Genomic DNA, 18,899 nt, shown 5'->3' on the forward strand with positions numbered 1-18,899 from the left:
TGGGGAGTCTGGAAAGGCACCCCATTGCAAGCAAAGGAGAAGTGAGAGACCCCTCCAGTGATCCACATTCCTGCCACAGACTCCCATAATCTTAGCAATGGGAGAGCCCTAGACCCTGGTGGACCTGAAAGCTCATGCTGAGTCCCATAGATCCCCAAGACACAGGCAGCGATAACATGGTGCCTTTTTCTTCTTAGAGTGAGACCGAGTCTTGCTCTGTTGGCTCATGGCTTGCTACAACCTCCATCTTGCTGGTTCAAGTAATTCCCCTGCCTCAGCCTCCCAAGCAGCTAGGATTACAGGCACATGCCACCACACCCAGCTAATTTTTTTTGCATTTTTAGTAGAGAAGGGGTTTACAACATGGTGTCATTTTGAGATCCCAGGTCACACCAAACTGTCCTGTTCTGCTGCTGATGCAGAGGTGAAAGCTGGAGGCAACAACACCCACTACTCAGCAGAGGGACAGCCACATCCTAAAAACAAATTTCTCTGCCCACAATGGCTGCCACTGTTGACTGCTGTGGGCTAAGGTGCAAGCAGAGCCCACACCCTCTCAGTTCTCTGTCTATGGCTTTTCCCAGGGAAAGTAACCCCACTTTTTCCAGTAGCAGGACCACACAGGTGCTCCTGCTCTCACCTGAATATTATGTCAGTGGCCTGGAAAACACCCATCCTTGCCTACCATAGCCAGCCTCAGCATGTACCCCTTGCAGGTCTAAGGGGACCATTCAGCTTGCTTCACACCCCTTAATACCAAAGCATAGTATCCAGGGGTCTAAGGATTGCCCAGCCTAGTCCACCATGGTGGCACCAGAACACTCCTTCTGAGGTCTGAGGTCAGACACACTGAACCTGCCACTACTCCCACAGATGGAACCCACTGTAAGCGTCACCTGTGGGTCCAGGGACTGATCCACCCACATCACAACCACCACCAAAACCAGTGCAAACCAGTTGTATCCCAAAGGGTTGTTCCATCACTGCTATTGCCATCACTGATGCCATGCCTGCTACCCAGGGGCTTGACAACCCACCCATTCACCAAGTCCACTGCTGTCATTGCTAGCACCTGAGCAAGCTACCTGGAGGCCCAATAATTGGTCTGCCTGCTCCTGCTAACATTGGTGCCAGTGTATGCTAACCTGGAGTCCAAGAACAGGTATGCTAAACTCACCACTGACACCACTGGGGCTCTAAGACTAGCACACCTGGTCCTAGATCCCAACAAAACTTTACCACAGTCTTCATTAATAACAAAACCCTAAACCAGCAAAGAAATCACAGATGCCACTGACACTGTTTATAGGATGAGAAATTATATGGAAACTCCACTACTGTACTCACCCAAAATCAAAAGTCAAAGTGCCCTATGCAACAAACACCACAGATACATCTTCAGGCAAAAGTTCTCTCGTATGAAAGCAAATTCGAAATATTGAAAGAGGTGACTGTTATACGAGATGTGCATATATCAACATAAGGACACAAGAAAGGTGAAAAAGCAAAAAACAAACAAACAAAAGACTTGTCCAAAGGGACAAAATAATTCTTCAGAAACAGATAAACAAATAAAAAGAAACTCAAAATATTGATATCAAAGATGCTCAGTAATATACAACAGAATTATGAAAAAATAATACAGAGATTTAAAAAATATCATGACAGGAATGAGAAATTTACAAAAAAAAGATAGATATCAAAAGAATAACCAAACAGAAATCTAGAAGTGAAAAACATATAAGTGAAAGCTTCAACAGTAGACTACATCAAGCAGAAGAGAATCTCAGAAGTCAAATACAGGTTTTTTGAAATAACCCAGTCAAACTAAAATGAAGAAAAAAAGGAATAAAAAGAAATAAGTAAATTCTATGTGACATGGGAAAACATAAAGTGACCAAATATACGAATTATTGCTGTTCCAAACAGTGAAGAAAAAACAAAAGGATTACAAAACCTGTTTAATGAAATAATAGATAAAAACGTCTGAAGTCTAGCAAGAAATTTAGACACCTATTTACAGGAAGCTAAGAGATTGCCAAAGAGATAAAATACACAAAGGTCTGCTTCATAGCACATTATGGACAAATTATCTAAAGTTAAAGATAAAGAGGGAATTCTAAAAACAGCAAGAGAAAAGCATCTAGTCACCTATAAGGGAACTTCCATCAGACTATTAGCAAATTTCTCAGCAGAAACCTTACAGGGAAGGAAAGGATGAAATGATATATTAAAAGTGCTGAAAGAAAAAACTTACCAGCCAAAGATACTGTGTCCAGATAGTACATCCAGTAAAAGTACCTTTATAAATGAAGAAAAAATAAAGTATTTCCTAGACAATCAAAAGTTGAGGAAATTTAAACCCACCAGACCAGTTCTACAAGAAATGCTAAAGGGAATCATAAATCTGGGAGCAAAAGAACAACATCTAGCAGCATGAAAACCGACAAGAGTATAAAACTCACATGCAGAGCAAACACACAAATCAGGAAAGTAAAGGACTCAAACGGTACTGTTATAGTATACCACCAAATCACGATGACAAAAAATAAGAAAACAAGAAAGGAATAAAGAATATACAAAACAAAGTCCTGGAAACATACAACCTGCCAAGAATGAATCAGTAATAAACAAACAGACTCATAACCAGAAGTAAGTAAGATGGAATCAGTAATAAAGTCTTCCAAGAAAGAAAAATTCAAAACTGGACAGATTAACTGCTCTAAAAGAAAATAAAAGGGGGGACTAGTTTCAACATTCTTCCAATTATTTTTTAAAAATTGAAGAGGAGAGAATATTTTCTAACTTGTTCTATAAGGCCACTATAACTCTGATACCAAAACCAGACAAGGAAATGACTAAGAAAACTATAGGCCAATACCCTTGATGGATGTAGACACAAATATTTCCAGCAAAATACTAGCAATCTGAATTCAACAGCATATCAAAAAGATAACATACCATAATGAACTCAGATTTATACCAGTGATGCAAGGATGGTTCAACATACACAAATCGATAAATGTGATAAAACACATCAATAGAATGAAGGGCAAAAACCATATGATGATCTCAATAGATGCAGATAAAACATTTAATAAAATTCAACATCTATTTATGATAAAACTTCTCAACAAACTAGGCATAGAAGAAACATGCCACAAAACAATAAAGGTCATATATGACCATCCCATAGCTAACATCAGAATGAACAAGGAAAACTTGAACGCATTTCCTTTAATAACTTGAACAGGATAACAATGCCCAATTTCACCACACCTATTCAATAAACTATTGGAAGTCCTAACCAGAACAATCAGGTCAGAGACTAAAATAAAAAAGTATCCAAAATGAGAAAAAAGAAGGCAAATTATCCCTCTTTGCAGATGGCATAATCTTACGTTTAGATAAAGCAGAGCACTCTACCAAAACCTCTTAGAACTAGTAAACAGATCCCAAAAAGTCACAGGACACAAAATTAACATGTAAAAATCAGGATCATTTGTATACACCAATAATAAAGTAGTCAAAAAAATTATAAAGGCGCGTGCTGGGCGCAGTGGCTCACGCCTGTAATCCCAGCATTTTCCGGGGCCAAGGCGGGTGGGTCACGAGGTCAGGAGATCAAGACCATCCTGGCTAACATGGTGAAAACCCGTCTCTACTAAAAGTACTAAAAATTAGCCAGGCATGGTGGCAGGCGCCTATAGTCCCAGCTACTTGGGAGGCTGAGGCAGGAGAATGGTGTGAGCCCGGGAGGCGGAGCTTGCAGCAAGCCGAGATCACATCACTGTACTCCAGCCTGGGTGACAGACCAAGACTCCATCTCAAAAAAAAAAAAAAAAAAAAAAAAAAAATTGTAAAGGCAATCTCATTTATAATAGCTATAAAAAACCCACCTAGGAATAAATGTACCAAGATGGTAAAAAATTTCTACAAGAAAAAGCACAAAATACTAATGAAAGGAAGTAAAGAGGATAGAAATAAATGGAAAACCATCTTATGCTCATGGATCAGAAGAATTAATATCACTAAAATGACCACACTACCCAAAGCAATCTACAGATTCAATGCAATCCCGATAAAATACTAATATCATTTTTTTTCACAGAAAGAGCAAAAAACTTCTAAAAGTCTCAAAGTGCCTAAATAGCTAAAGCAATCCTGAGCAAAAAGAACAAAGTTGGGAGCATCACATTTCAAAATATATTATATGGCTACAGTAACCAAAACAGTATGGTATTGGTACAAAAGCAGGCACATAGACTAATGAAATAGAATAGAAAATCTAGAAGTAAATCCACATATTTACAGCCAACTAATCTTTAACAAAGCTGCCAAGAACATACGCTGAGGAAAGGATATGCTCTTCAATAAATGGCGCTGGGAAAACTGGATAACCGTATGTGGAAGATTAAAACTGGACTTCTATCTCTCATCATGTATAAAAATCTACTCAAGATAAATTAAAGACTTAAATGTAAGACTTGAAACAATATATGTACTGGAAGGAAACGTAGTGAAAACTCTTGGACATATTGTCTATGCAAAGATTTTATAGCTAAGACCTCAGAAGCACAAACAATAACAACAAAATAGACAAATGAGACTATATTAAACTAAAAAATCTTCTGCACAGCAGAAGAAACAATCAAGAGAATGAAGAGACAACCTCTTGAGTGTGAGAAAATATTTGAAAATTCATCTCACTGTAAACTAATATCCAGAATATATAAGAAACTCACACAACCTAACAGCAAAAACAGAAAAAAATCCGCATTTCTCAAAAGAAGACATACAAATAACCAACAGGTTTATGAAAAAATGCTCAACATTACTAATCATCAGGGAAATGTAACCTGCAATAAGGTATCATCTTACATGTTAGAATGACAATTTTTAAAAAGACAAAAATACAACAGACGCTGATGAGGATGTGGAGAAAAGGGAACTCTTGTACACTATTGGTGGGAATACAAATTAATACAGCCTTTATGAAAAACAGTATGGAGATATCTCAAAAAAATAAAAGTAAAAGTACCATATGTTCCAGTAATCCCACTACTGTTTATTTACCTAAAGGAAAAGAAACCAATATATCAAAGGGATACACTGCCATGTTTATTGCAGCACTGTTGACAATAGCCAATATATGGCATTAATCTGAGTGTCCATCAACATTTGAATAAAGAAACCTCTTAGAACTAATAAACAGATTCCATAAAGTCACAGGACACAAAATTAACATGTGAAAATTAGTAGCATTTGTATATACCAATAATAAAATAGTCAAAAAATTATACAGGCAATCTCATTTATAGTAGCCACAAAAAACACACCTAGGAATAAATTTAATCAAGGTGTTAAAAAAAAAATTCTACAAGAAAAAGCATAAAATACGAATGAAAGAAAGTAAAGAAGATAGAAACAAATAGTCTTCAACAAATCATACAAAACCTAAATTAGGTAAAGGACACCATATTCAGTAAACAGAACTAAGAAAATTTGATAGCCACATGTAGAAGAATGAAACTGGATCCTTATTTCTCACCATTTACAAAAATTAACTCAGGATGGATTAAAGACTTAAATCTAAGACCTGAAACCATAAAAATTCTATAAGAAAACCTAGGAAAAACTTCTCTGGACATGCCCCAGGCAAGGGATTTATGACCCAGACCCCAAAAGCTAATGCAATAATAGCAAAAATAATAGGACTAACTAAACTAAAAAGCTTCTGCACAGCAAAATAAATAAACATCAAAGTGAACAGACAACCTACAGTCTGTGAGAAAATATTGCAAATTATGCATCCAACAAAAGACTAATACCTAAATTCTACAAGGAACTCAAATCAGCAAGGAAAAAACAAATAATGCCATTAAAAGGTGGGCAAATGACATGAATAGACATTCCCCAAAAGAAGATACTCAAATGGCCAAAACAATATGAAGAAATTCTTAACATCAGTAATCATCAGGGAAATGCAAATTGAAACCACAATGAGATACCACCTTCCTCCAGACATAATGGCCATTATTAAAAAGTCAAAAAGCAATAGATACTGGTATGGATGTAGTGAAAGCGAAAGCTTTTACCTTGCTGGTGGGAATGTAAATGAATACAACCTCTGTGGAAAACAGCGTGGAGATTTCCCTCAGAAATGAAAGTAGATCTACCACTGCTGGGTATCTACCCAAAGGAAAAGATGTCACTACATCAAAAAGACACCTGCACACATGTTTATCTCAGCACAATTCACAATTGCAAAGACATGGAATCAAGCTAAGTGCCCATCAACCAATGAGTAAAGAAATGTGGTATATATATAGCATGGACTGCCACTCAGCCATAAAAAAAGAATGAAATAATGTATTTTGCATCTACTTGGATGAAACTGAAGACAATTATTCTAACTGAAATAACTCAATAATCAAAAACCAAATACCACATGATCTCGTTTACAAGTGGGAGCTAAGTTATGAGTATGCAAAGGCATACAGAGTGGTATAATGGACACTGGAGTCTCAGAATGGGCGGAGGGTGGGAGGAGAGAGAGGGAGGAAAAACTATCAACCTACTGGGCACATTGTACACTACTCAGGTGACTGGTGCACTAAAATTCCAGACTTCACTCCTATACAGTTCATCCATGTAACCAAAAACCACTCGTACCCTGAAAGCTACAGAAATAAAATTTTAAGAAGAGAGAGAAAAATACGTGGTATATATAAACAATGGAATACCATTCATTCAAAAACAGGAATGAGATCATGTTTTTTGTAGCAAAATGGATGGAACTGGAGTCATTATGTTAAGTAAAATAAGCCAAGCACAGAAAGACAAATATCACATGTTCTTACTCATATGTGTGAACCAGAAAGTTGCTCACATGGAGACAGAGGTGGAATTACTAATACCAGAGACTGGGAAGGGTGTACGGGTGGTAGGAGGGAGTAATGAAGAGAGGTTGCTTAACTGGACAAACACTGAATTAGATAGAAGAAGTAAATTCTAATGTTTGATAGCAGAATTGGGTGGCTATAGTTAACAACAATGTATTGCATTTTTCTAAACAGCTAGAAGGAAGGATTTCAAATATACTCAACACATAGAAATGATAAACACTTGGGTGATGAATACTCAAATAACCTGAACTGACCATTACACATTCTATGCATATAACAAATTTCACATGTACCCCATTAACATCTACAAATACTACGTATCAAATATAAAAAATAATGAAAGAATAAAGTATGAGAAATTGATTCTCCGAGGCAGTAATAACTTACAGTAGACTAGTATCAGTGAAAACTCAAGGATGTAGTGGATTTAAGTTATTTGAAGGAATCCCCATGAAACAGGATAATCAGGTGAATGAGCTATCTTTGGCTCCACATAAAAAATTGTATTTTGTCACAAAAGTTGATATTACAAGTTTCCATTAAGTCAAACTACTGTTTAATGTTCACGTATTGAAACTTTGCATAACTGTGTTTCTATAACTTTGGGTCAGATAATTTTATGACAATCTTTTAAAATTCATGTAATTGGATTCAAAGCAGCTACTGCTTCTTTTCTATTTATCGTTTTGGAAACATAAAAGAATTAAAATATCATCTTTTATATCAAGGGTTTTGTTTTTGCTTTGTTATGTTTTGTTTTAGAGTCAGGGTTTGGGGTTTTGCTTTGTTGCCCAGACTGGAATGCAGTGGCACAATCATGGCTTACTGTAGCTTTGAACGCCTGTGTCCAAGTGACCCTCCTGTATCAGCCTCCCAAGTAGTTGGGACTACAGGCATGTGCCACTATGCCCAGCTAAAAATATCAAGTTTTAAAATCATGAAAAAACAATCTAGATTTCAGATTTAATGCTTCCATATTTTGAAGACTTCTTTTTTGTTATTTTAAATGGTTCTATTTTAATACTGTCAATCTTCAGATTTTTGTATTTTGAAATTTTTCATACTTTGCACAGGAAACAGAAGTGAAAGTTTGAAAAACATAAAGTTTAAGAAGAAAAATAAAATGTTAAAAATGTCTGCCTTGTGCCCTGCTTAGTTCAACATACACAAAGATAAATATGAATACATACTCTCTCTCTCTCTCTCTCTCTCCCCCCTCTGCTCCATCTGTCTACATGCAAACACTTCGAAAATTCCAGTTAGGAGGATGTTTCAAGGGAATACATGAGATGAGCTGACAGATCTACTAGAATATTTATCCATTTCTAATAAATGTATAAAAAGTGGTTTCCTGAGAAATATTTTCAGGATCCATTCGGCCTGGAATTATGAATTGTTTTGATAAATATCTCTACTTAGTGAGATTCACTGAGTCAGTATGTTGCTTGAGCTTTGTTATTTAAAATTAACCATTTTATTCTAAATTGCAGTCTAAAATTATACAATCATTCTAATGTAAAATTCAATTGTTTTGACTACCAGAAGTTTCAAATGTCTTCCATTTAGTTAAAATTTGTATATCGACACGTGTATTTTCAGCATAGCATACCAGTTAACTGCATGGAGGAGTCTCAAGTACCAGTATCAATTACTTCACCAAATCAAATAATAATCTGCTGAAAACCAAAAATAATCATATAAGTAATGAGATAAATTGCAAAATTGGCCACAGTCTTTCTTCCCTCCCTTTGCACTGTGACTTTGGTGATCTATCTTCCCAAAAAGACATGGAGTCTGTTTCTCACTCTTTGAATCTGATTGGCTGTCGGCACTTGTTTTGGTTATAAGAATGCAGCAGATTGCAAAATTTTTCTCCCACTCTGTAGGCTGCCTGTTCGCTCTGATGATAGTTTCTTTTGCTGTGCAGAATTTTTTTAGTTTAATTAGATCCCATTTGTCAAAATTTGTTTTTGTTGCAATTGCTTTTGGCATCTCTTTCATGAAACCTTTGCTGCAGCCTATGTCCAGAATGGTATTTCCTAGGTTGACTTCAAGGGTTTTATAGTTTATGTATTTTTCCTGTGTCATGGGAGTTCCATCCTTCAAATAATTTAAGTCCACTAAATTTGTTGGAAATTATGTTTTTCTGATCTTATTTATATAGCAAAATTTCTATTTAAAACAAACTTTTTACTTTTCAATAGTAATCATTATTGTTCCTATTTGAGTAACTTACAAAGTATGTAATTATAAATTACATACAATATAGACCAATTGTTTTTATTTAAATGATGTCCAAATTTTATTTATGGTGAATGGCAATATTGTTTCTTCAGTTTAGATAGCTCCATCTGATCAAATAACAGATAGACACACTGATAGGAATGATATAACAGGTTCTAATCCTAGTTTTAACAAAGACAAACTAAGATAATAGTCAATTTCTTTTCCCTCTGTTATCTCATTTATGAGGGAAAGAGAATGAAGCCTCCTCACTAGTCTTTGAGGGTGGCTGTCAGGATGAGGTGAAATGGTACATCTTCAAGTACTTCAAAAAGCATAAAGGGCTATGTAAATGTAAGGTAATGTCGTTGTTACATCAGGAGAATAGACTCTCCTAAGCCTCATAAATATACAGACAGAAGAGTTAGTCCCTACATAAAAATGAATCACTTTGGTGCAATACATAAAGCACTTTCTTGCTCTCTCTGGGAAGTTGAGGGGAGATCCTCCGGTGGGCCCTCCAAGCATTTCACAATAAATCTTGCATTTCATTAATCAACCATGGGCATTTAAAAAGGCCACCTGTTTTCTAGTTGTTGCTTAAAATGAAAAATGCTGCCCTAGGTGACTACTTTCTGATTAATCTGGATATTTACTGCACTATTTCTCACGTTACCATCAATCCACACAAATATGTAAAGTCAAAAGAGGCTTATAAAAATATTATGCTCAGTAAAGACAGCAAGAGGGAATGGAGTGCCAGAGAGATAGATAGAAGTAGAGGCACAGAGAAAGGTGAGGGGGAGATAAGTGTCTGGAAGAGTAGAATTTTCAAATTTCAAATGCATTTCTTCTGCTAAATCATGATTTTTTAGAAGAAAATCAGGTAACCCCTTGTTAACTTTGTGAACTTCATAATGACTAGATCTGTTTATTATTCTTTGGTGGATCTACTTACCTCAGAATGAAGTCCTGATAAAATTAGAGTTTTAGGTATCATGTCCACATGGACCATTTCTCTTTGTCTTATAATATGGCTTCACACTGAGCAGGGCCTCTAACCCCAACCAGCTATGGTAAGCGTATGTGGCATGAGTCCCAGTGGGCTCATAGTGGAATAATGAGGCCTATAGTGGAATAAGCAGTCACATAAAACAACTATGAAGTCTGTAAGACCTGAAGGTTGTGCTGTCACATATATTTTCTCTCTTGTTCTCCCCTCCCTCCTCTCTCTCTCTCTTTTCCCTCCTTCTTTCTTTCCTTCCTTCCTTCTTTTCTTTTTTCTTTTCTCTCTCTTTGTTTCTCTCTCTCTTTCTTTCCTTTTCTTTCTTCTCTCTCTCTCTCCTTCCTTCCTTTCTTCCTCTTTATCTCTCTTTCTCTCTTTCTCTTTCTTTCTTTTGACAGTCTCGCGCTGTCCCTCAGGCTGGAGTGCAGTGGTGCAATATGGACTCACTGCAACCTCCGACTCCTGGACTCGAGCATTTCTCCTGCCTTAGTCTCCTGAGAAGCTGGGACTATAGGGGTGCACCACCACACCCAGCTAATTTTTGTATTTTTAGTAGAGACAGGGTACCACCACGTTGGTCAGCTCCTCTCTAACTCCTGACTTCAAGTGATCTGCCAGCCTTGGTCTCCCAAAGTGCTGGGATTACAGAAGTGAGCCACTACACCCGGCCCCTCACCTCTCTTTCTTCCCCTTCCTCCCAGCTCACTAATGCTTAAGATTCCTTGATTCCCTTTACAAAGGCAAATCATCTTTTGGGAGACAGTTAAAATAACACTTCAAATTAAAATGCCCCTGAAAAAGTTAACAGAAATTCATTCTAACAATTGCTTAAGTGATCACTAATAACTCCTTCTTGAAAGCAGGATATCATAGGCAGGAGGCAGACAGCAGATTGTTAGTTATCCTGGTGGGAATTGAGACAAGGACAATGACAGTAAAAGAATGTCACCGATTTTTATTTCAAAGATGGACTTAACAGACTTCACAGTTTGGGCAAGGAATTACCCTACCTAGGCGGTGATATGGTTGGATCAAATAAAACAAATTCCAGTACAGGAACAGCAAGTTGAAGGGAGTATGCTCCCAATGGCAGATCTCTCAAGCCATTCTGGAGGAGAGCACCACGTGAAGTTTAGCAGATTCTGGTAGGTGATTTACTGTCCAGTCATTGCATGGCATAGACTCAGCCCTCACCCTTAAAATCCAATTGATTAAAAGTTTGCCTTCAGTTACACAGAGTACTTTCAATCCATTTCATGAAGGAATCAGAGCTGGAGAAAGGAAAAGTCAAATCATAAATTGGTCTAAGAAGTTAAATCATCAGCAGAGGATTAAAAGGAGTGGAAGAGAAGGTCCTCTGAGGACATTTGGTGTGAAATGATCTGGAACAGATCTTCTTACTCACAATAACCAATTACTGTCTACACTGCACTCTTCCAGTAGATAGTATCAGCAATTGCAGTTACTACAGGATTCAATCATTTCAGCAGAGACACCAGGATGTGCAATGGGTGCTGATTATGGTTGGCATGTGAATAGAATATTCTTCTCATACATGACTAAAGATCAATTCCAAATTCAAGGTGTGGAAGTCCTTGGAAATAAATCAAAAGCAAACAAAACTTCCATCTTTGTTAAAATTTTGATAACTGGACCATATCTACCATTTCTTGTGGCAGCTCTGATAGCAGACAATTAGAAGAAAACCCTCGTTTTCCTATTTAGTGCATCTGAGCAGTAATCTGAAGGGTAATTACACAAGCTCTATGATGAAAGTGTAGCTAACAAGCTTCTTCTGCAGAGTAAAAAATTTATTATTTTGCTCATGGCAAGGTCTCGATATGAAATCAAAAAATTAACCCCATGTATTCTGTGGTTGAATTAATATAACCATTTGAAGCTGTAATTCTGCCTGTGAAAGAAATAGCCCCTTTTCATTCACATCTTGTGAAATTTTGCCATTGTCTAAATTTAGCTTCACACTATAACTTTATGTAAAGCAGAGACTTTAGAGTAATATATTGACTGTCACTGCACTTCAAAAAGGGAATGATTAAAATAGACCACAAAGAATTAATCATCTCTGCCTGCAATAAAATCTTACATATGATTTTTGGTGTATACCAACATACTTTGAACCACATCAGAAAGTTCACCTCATAGAAAACAAGCAATATTTCTCATTAGATAAGTTTTTAAAAAAGATTTTGAAGATAAAAATATGTTTACTTCATCTTCAGTCACTTTGATTCTCTTACTTATTCTTCTTTACAATTCATACAGAAAACTTGGCTTACCTTAAAACCTGATTTCATTTGTCATATAGATAACATTGAATATAAAAGGTACTTTGGTCTGATTGGAAAAGTAAGAAGTTAGAAGATAAACCTACAACCTAAATTTGGATAGTTTCAAAAGAAAATAATAGAATGTTCTTGGACTTCAAATGCTTCATCTGAAAAATGAGAATAATAACACCAAAATTACTGTAGAAGGTAAATGACAAAAATTTCAAAACATATTTTAAAGTTAAATGTGCAATATGAGTGCTGATAAGATGGTACTTTTATTATTTAGACAGTATTTTTATGAAAAATGCAAAAAAGTAGTTTTTAATTTTATAACTGGAACATGCCTCATGCTGGAGTTTACTAGTTAACTATAATCAATAATAAAAACACGTACAGGCTCTGCATTTATATATTATATAAGAAAGAATTCTTTTAATAATTTGCATGCCACAATTACATTCTGAAAATTTTTTAAAAAAACAGTTTTACCATGCTGTTCAGGTTTTAATTAGACAAAATATGGAGACCTTAGCCAATGGCAGTAATTAAGTTTGCAAAGGCCTATGGGAAATCTCACATTGGAATTGTTTCCATGGGAAGTTTCTCTATATTAGATATTAACAGACCCATCAATCCAATCTTGTAAAGAACTTGACATGACTTATGAAGAAATGGTCATAGAATGGTGACATGGAAGCTGAAGTACCCACTAAATGATGTCCATAGAAGGAGAGAAGGAAGGGAAATAATGGGAAGTGAAGGGAAGGAAGGGAAGGGAGAAAGGAAGGAAGGAAAGAAAGGAGGGAGGGAGAAAAGGAGGGAGGGAGGGAGGAAGAAGGAAAAATAAAAGAAGGTACCAGGCATAAGAAAGTTGAAGCCATAAGAAAGTAAAGCCAGAGGCTGAGAAAGGAGTGGAGAGGTTAATGGTTGAGAGTGAGAGCATGAACCATGAGGAGGGTTTACTTATTCATAGGAAACAAAAAAATTAGTAGAAGCAGAGATGGAAACTTCTCATCACACTGTGACAGCGTAAGGAACTACAGATTATTGGTGCTCACAGGACAAGATAACATACTTTTGAAAACTGCAGCATATCATAATCCACGTCTACTTAAATTGGACTGTATGGCCTTTGAGCCAATTCCTTGTTCTTCATCACTGTTTTTCCTTTATCTTCACAAATTAGGCAATAATCTCCATAAAATGAGGCAATATCTCCTTTCTTCTCAATCTACAATAACTTAGCTTTTGGATCCTTGACAATGAGATCAACATTTTTACCTCAAAGTTAGCCCATTCAGTTGCCTCAAAGTTAGAAAATGAAAGATTCAGACATCAGATTTTAGCTTTGCCAAGACTATTATTTACCTTCTTTTCAGTTAAATTTAAAAGCAAAATGATTACAGTCTCAAAATATCTAATAATTTCTGAGTTGACCCTTCAAGTTACGGCCCTTGCCCTTATTTTCTTCATTTCTGTATAATCTGAAATCACACCACTACCTTTTAAATACTAGCAAAAACAAATCAAAAGAACTAAGATTTAAACTCAATTCCTTCTACCATCAACATGATAATTATTCAGAACCAGCTTTTTCAGAGGGTTAAAACGTGGATTAAGTTAGAGAAGTATAATATTTCATATGTATAACCCATTATATTATATTAAACACTTACGCATACAATTATACATGCACATGCTATTTTAAACCTCATTTTTCAACCATAAAAGTAGTCAAATTGTGTTGTCTTTATTATCTCCTTGTCAAATAAAGCAGCACAAGAAGTTTAAATGCTTTGTCCAGGGTTCTAGAATAATTCAGCAGAAGTGGAACTAAAAGACAACTGTTCAACTCATAGTCTATTTCCCTTTCTGTGGCACCACATTCCCAGTCATGTCTGTTACAGTCAAGACGACTTTGGAAGAATTTCAAAGATTACTGGTGGCAATATAGTAGACTTGAACATGCTTGAATTCTGAAGGCAAGTAAGGCAAGTGAAGAGATACTAAAAAAGATACAGCTCTGTGTGGAGAGAGGTACAGGGTTGTGTTCTTAGAAATTTCCATCCCTCTGGAATTGGAGAACATTACACTAAGTAAAATAAGTCAGGTACAGTTTGTCAAATACTGCATGTTCTAACTTATGTGTAAAATCTAAAACCATTGAAGTTCTAGAATCAAAGAACAGAGTGGTGGTAACAGAGGCTGGGGATGTAGAGAACAGGGAAGTGATGGCCCAGTGGTACAAAAGAGATTAGACAAGACAAATATGTGTTTTCTTGTTCCGAGTTATATTGCACAATGTGGTGAATCTAGTTAAGAATAAAGTATTATACATTTCAAAATTGAAGAGAGAGTAAATTTCAAATTTCTCATGACAAAAAAGTGAAGTATTTGAGGTGATGGTTACATTAACTAGTATGATTTAATTATTCCACATTCCATTCATAGTGACATTATTTTGTACCCTGTACAATTATATGTTTTCTATCTACAACTAAAAAAGAAATTCCCTTCTCTCTACTCTTTATATAACACCTATTGTGTTCTAAGCTGCACATTCTTTAAAAGATTAACCATCTCTGTCTCATGGGTTGTGGTCTTAATCCCAAGGCAGTCAATTTTAGGCCTGGGAACATTTTCTTAACTCTCTCTCAGTGCTTGCTTCCCAAGGGCAGGAAGAAAAAAGGATTTATTAATGAAAAGAGAATAGAGTGCTCTTTTCACAAAGATGAGACTGTGTGGATATTAGAACACTGCCCGGGAATCACAAATAACTACTGTGAACTGATGATGAGAAACCTTAGGGATCAAAATAAAATGCTAAGCCACCATTCTAGGGAAAAAGAAATCACAGAATACTTTAAAAAACAGATAGCAAGCATGAATTTTTCATTACTTTTGAAAGAAGCAGTATAGATTTCTAGCAGATGAATTCTATTGTGATAATTTCACTGTCTTTCAAATATATGAATGGAGAAAATGGTTAATTTATTTTATGGGAGAATGATCAACTTTCATGAGATTGCTCTATGAACACTTCAATTTTAAAGATGCCAGATGTTTCTGAAATATTTCACCAAGTCAATCTGTAATTCAATGAACCTTCTTTGAACCATACTAGTCTTCAAATGCTCTGACCAGTATGGGTTGATTGCTCTGTAGCTGTGATATGAAACTTTTTACTTAGACCTTCTTTCATCAACAACTTGGAACTGACTTTCATCTCTCTGGCATTGGAGGCTGTTTTTCTTTCTTTCTTGGATACACTCCTACTTTAGCTCAATAGCTTCCTGAAAAACATTCATGGAAGTTAATTTTTAAAGATCTTCTATCACTAAGACACCTTTACTCTACTCTATACTAAGTATTGCTATCAGTTACCATAGGTTAGGCATGTTAAAGTGTTACATGACACCACAGTTTATGTAGATGTGAGTACTTCTGGTCTGATTCTCTAACTCTCTTTCTCTTCTTTGCTTTTAAGCAGTATTTTCTGGGAGACCCAAAACTTACTTTTTACACTTTCTATTGAGGTTTTTACATTTTAAAATCATATTTCTATTCCCTACTGCTCTTGTTAATACTCTTTAATAGCAGCATAGCAACCTGTTCTGGCTTCATGAATGTATTTTCTCTTATCTTTCTGATAATATTAATAATTTTCCAAGTTTTATAAATTAAAAATATCTGCATTTCTTTCAAACTGAATATTATTATTTTGTTTGCTTTGATGTCTGACCTCAATATTAAAGACCTCTCTCAATGTTTGGTGTTTCTTGGCTAACTACTGATATTTACATATGGGAATTGAAAGTTAACTGAAATCCAGGAGTAGCCCATGAACTTTGTTAATTGTAAGTCTTTTGAGAGGTGATTGAACTTTTACGCTGGGAAAACATGACTATACATCCTTAGGTCCTTTCTCTTGGGCTAAGCTGATCCCAGGGCATAATAATAGCAATAAACACTTACCTGGTATTTATTATATGCCAGAGTTCCAAGTACTTATAAAGTAATATTTTATTTAATCCCAAGAAATTTATTAGAAAGGTACTCTTTTTATCCCAGTGTTATAAATGAGAATACTGAGATAAAGAGAAATTGAATAACTCGTCCAAGGTCACACAGCTAACACTAGCACACAACCCAGCAGACTGGCTCCAGCATCCAGAACACCACATTGCCTCTTGTGTTCCCACTGAGAAGATATAAGCTCAGAGTTATATGGGTGAAAGGGCTACAATTTCAACATTCTTTGTGTGGACGGTTTTTTGCTTAATCTCCCCGTGTTCCATAAACAGCCTTCAACACTACTTGGTGTTGCCTCTTGTACTCAGCCAGTACCAAATCTTTGTGTTTTACCCTTTCTAGAGGATAAATCTTGAGGCTTCTGCAGCATCACAGAAAGTTGTCCTACTGCTTGGAGGGAAGATTGAAGTCTACAAGACTTATTAAACAGATTTTTGACCAATCTTTTCATTATTACCACTATCTTCTGACTTCCAGTGGATCTAGTGCCATGGATTCATGAGATGTGATGTGTGTGTGTGGAAACCATGGTGCTTCCCAGCTTTTACAATGACCAGCTTAGAATTTAGATTTTCAGATGGGCCAAAGTATTTACCATATGTTCTTTTGGTTTCCAGTTCCCCAAATTTTATCATCTCCTTTCTCATTTCTGAAAATGTTTCTTTTCTTTCTTCTTTTTTTTTTTTTTTTCCAAAGATGGAGTTTTTTCTTTCTGCCCAGACTTGAGTGCAATGGCGCAGTCTTGGCTCACTGCAACCTCCGCCTCCCTGGTTCAAGCGATTCTCCTGCCTCAGCCTCCCGTGTAGCTGGGATTACAGGCGCCCGCCACCATGCCTGGCTAATTTTGTATCTTTAGTAGAGACGGCATTTCACCATGTTGGCCAGGCTGGTCTTGAACTCCTGACCTCAGGTGATCCGCCCACCTTGGCCTCCCAAAGCGCTGGGATTACAGGCATGAGACACCATGGTCGGGTCGAAAATATATATTTTTTAAAAAAATTCCCTTACTGTTTTAATGAGTTATTAGTAGGGAGCAGAGACAAATTTTATACCAAATAGCCTATTTCTTTCTTTCCTTTTTTTTTTCTTTGAGACAGAGTCTTGCTCTGTCGCCCGGGCTGTAGTGCAGTAGCGCGATCTCGGCTGACTGCAAGCTCCGCCTCCCGGGTTCACCCCATTCTCCTGCCTCAGCCTCCCGAGTAGGTGGGACAATAGGCGCCCACCACCTCGCCCGGCTAATGTTTTGTATTTTCAGTAGAGACGGGGTTTCACCCTGTAGCCAGGATGGTCTCGATCTCCTGACCGCGTGATCCACCCGCCTTGGCCTCCCAAAGTGCTGGGATTACAGGCGTGAGCCACCATGCCCGGCCTCAAATAGCCTATTTCAACTGGAACTTAGTTATGTTTTTTTCATTTGAAAACATCTATTTTACATGAACTACTCTCCTGTGGCAAGCATTGGAACTTATCTTGTGTAAACAAATTTACTTACAAGATATTACACCTGGAAGGGAGAATGATTATTTGCTGAGTAATCATCTGTATACCAGGCAGTGGGAACAGACAATTTTATCACCTTCGCTTGCCAGTGTATCCATTCAACACATAATAATATGCCAGACTGTATGTATAAATTAAAATAAGCTGTGGGGAGATGCTGTCCTCAGGAGGCATTTGGCAACTGCCTGAAGACATTTTAATTGTCACAACTGGGTGGGGGGTGCTACTGGTATCTATCCAGCATAAGCCAGAGATGTTTCTAAACATTCTACAATCCACAGAATGGTCGTGACATCAAAGAATCATCTTGCACAAGATGTCAATAGCACCAAGGTCACAACTTTGTGAAATAAAGTCTTGTGAAAATAATAACCAGTTGAAATTACAAAGACCTGGTTTCTCCTACCAGCGCTGCTTTAGATCCTCTGATATTTGTGTCTTGGTTCCCTTCGATTTTATCAAAAAGGGAGCCTCAAATTGCATTGCTTTTAGCCTGTTACTTCATCTACAGGATGCTTCGGCTCAAAGAGGGAAAGTTTTCCCAAATCCTTTACTCTGGTTTTATCAGAATGAAGTAGAAGACTGCTCTCCTATAGCAAAAAAATCTTCTATAGCAACAGTGATGAAGATCCACAAGGATGGTGACCTAAGACAATCTGCCCCTAGCCTTGTGAATACTGACTGGAAAGCCGGGGGTAGAAGTGCCTTTGGCGGGCCGGGCACGGTGACTCACACCTGTAATCCCAGCAGGATTGGGATTACAGGAGGCCGAGGCGGGTGGATCACGAGGTCAGGAGATCGAGACTATCCTGGCTAACGCGGTGAAACCCCGTCTCTACTAAAAATACAAAAAAAATTAGCCGGGCATGTTGGCGGGCACCTGTAGTCCCACCTACTCGGGAGGCTGAGGCAGGAGAATAGCGTGAACCTGTGAGCCGG

Source organism: Chlorocebus sabaeus, chromosome 14 (assembly GCF_047675955.1).
Source record: "Chlorocebus sabaeus isolate Y175 chromosome 14, mChlSab1.0.hap1, whole genome shotgun sequence".
Classification (NCBI taxonomy): Eukaryota; Metazoa; Chordata; class Mammalia; order Primates; family Cercopithecidae; genus Chlorocebus; species Chlorocebus sabaeus.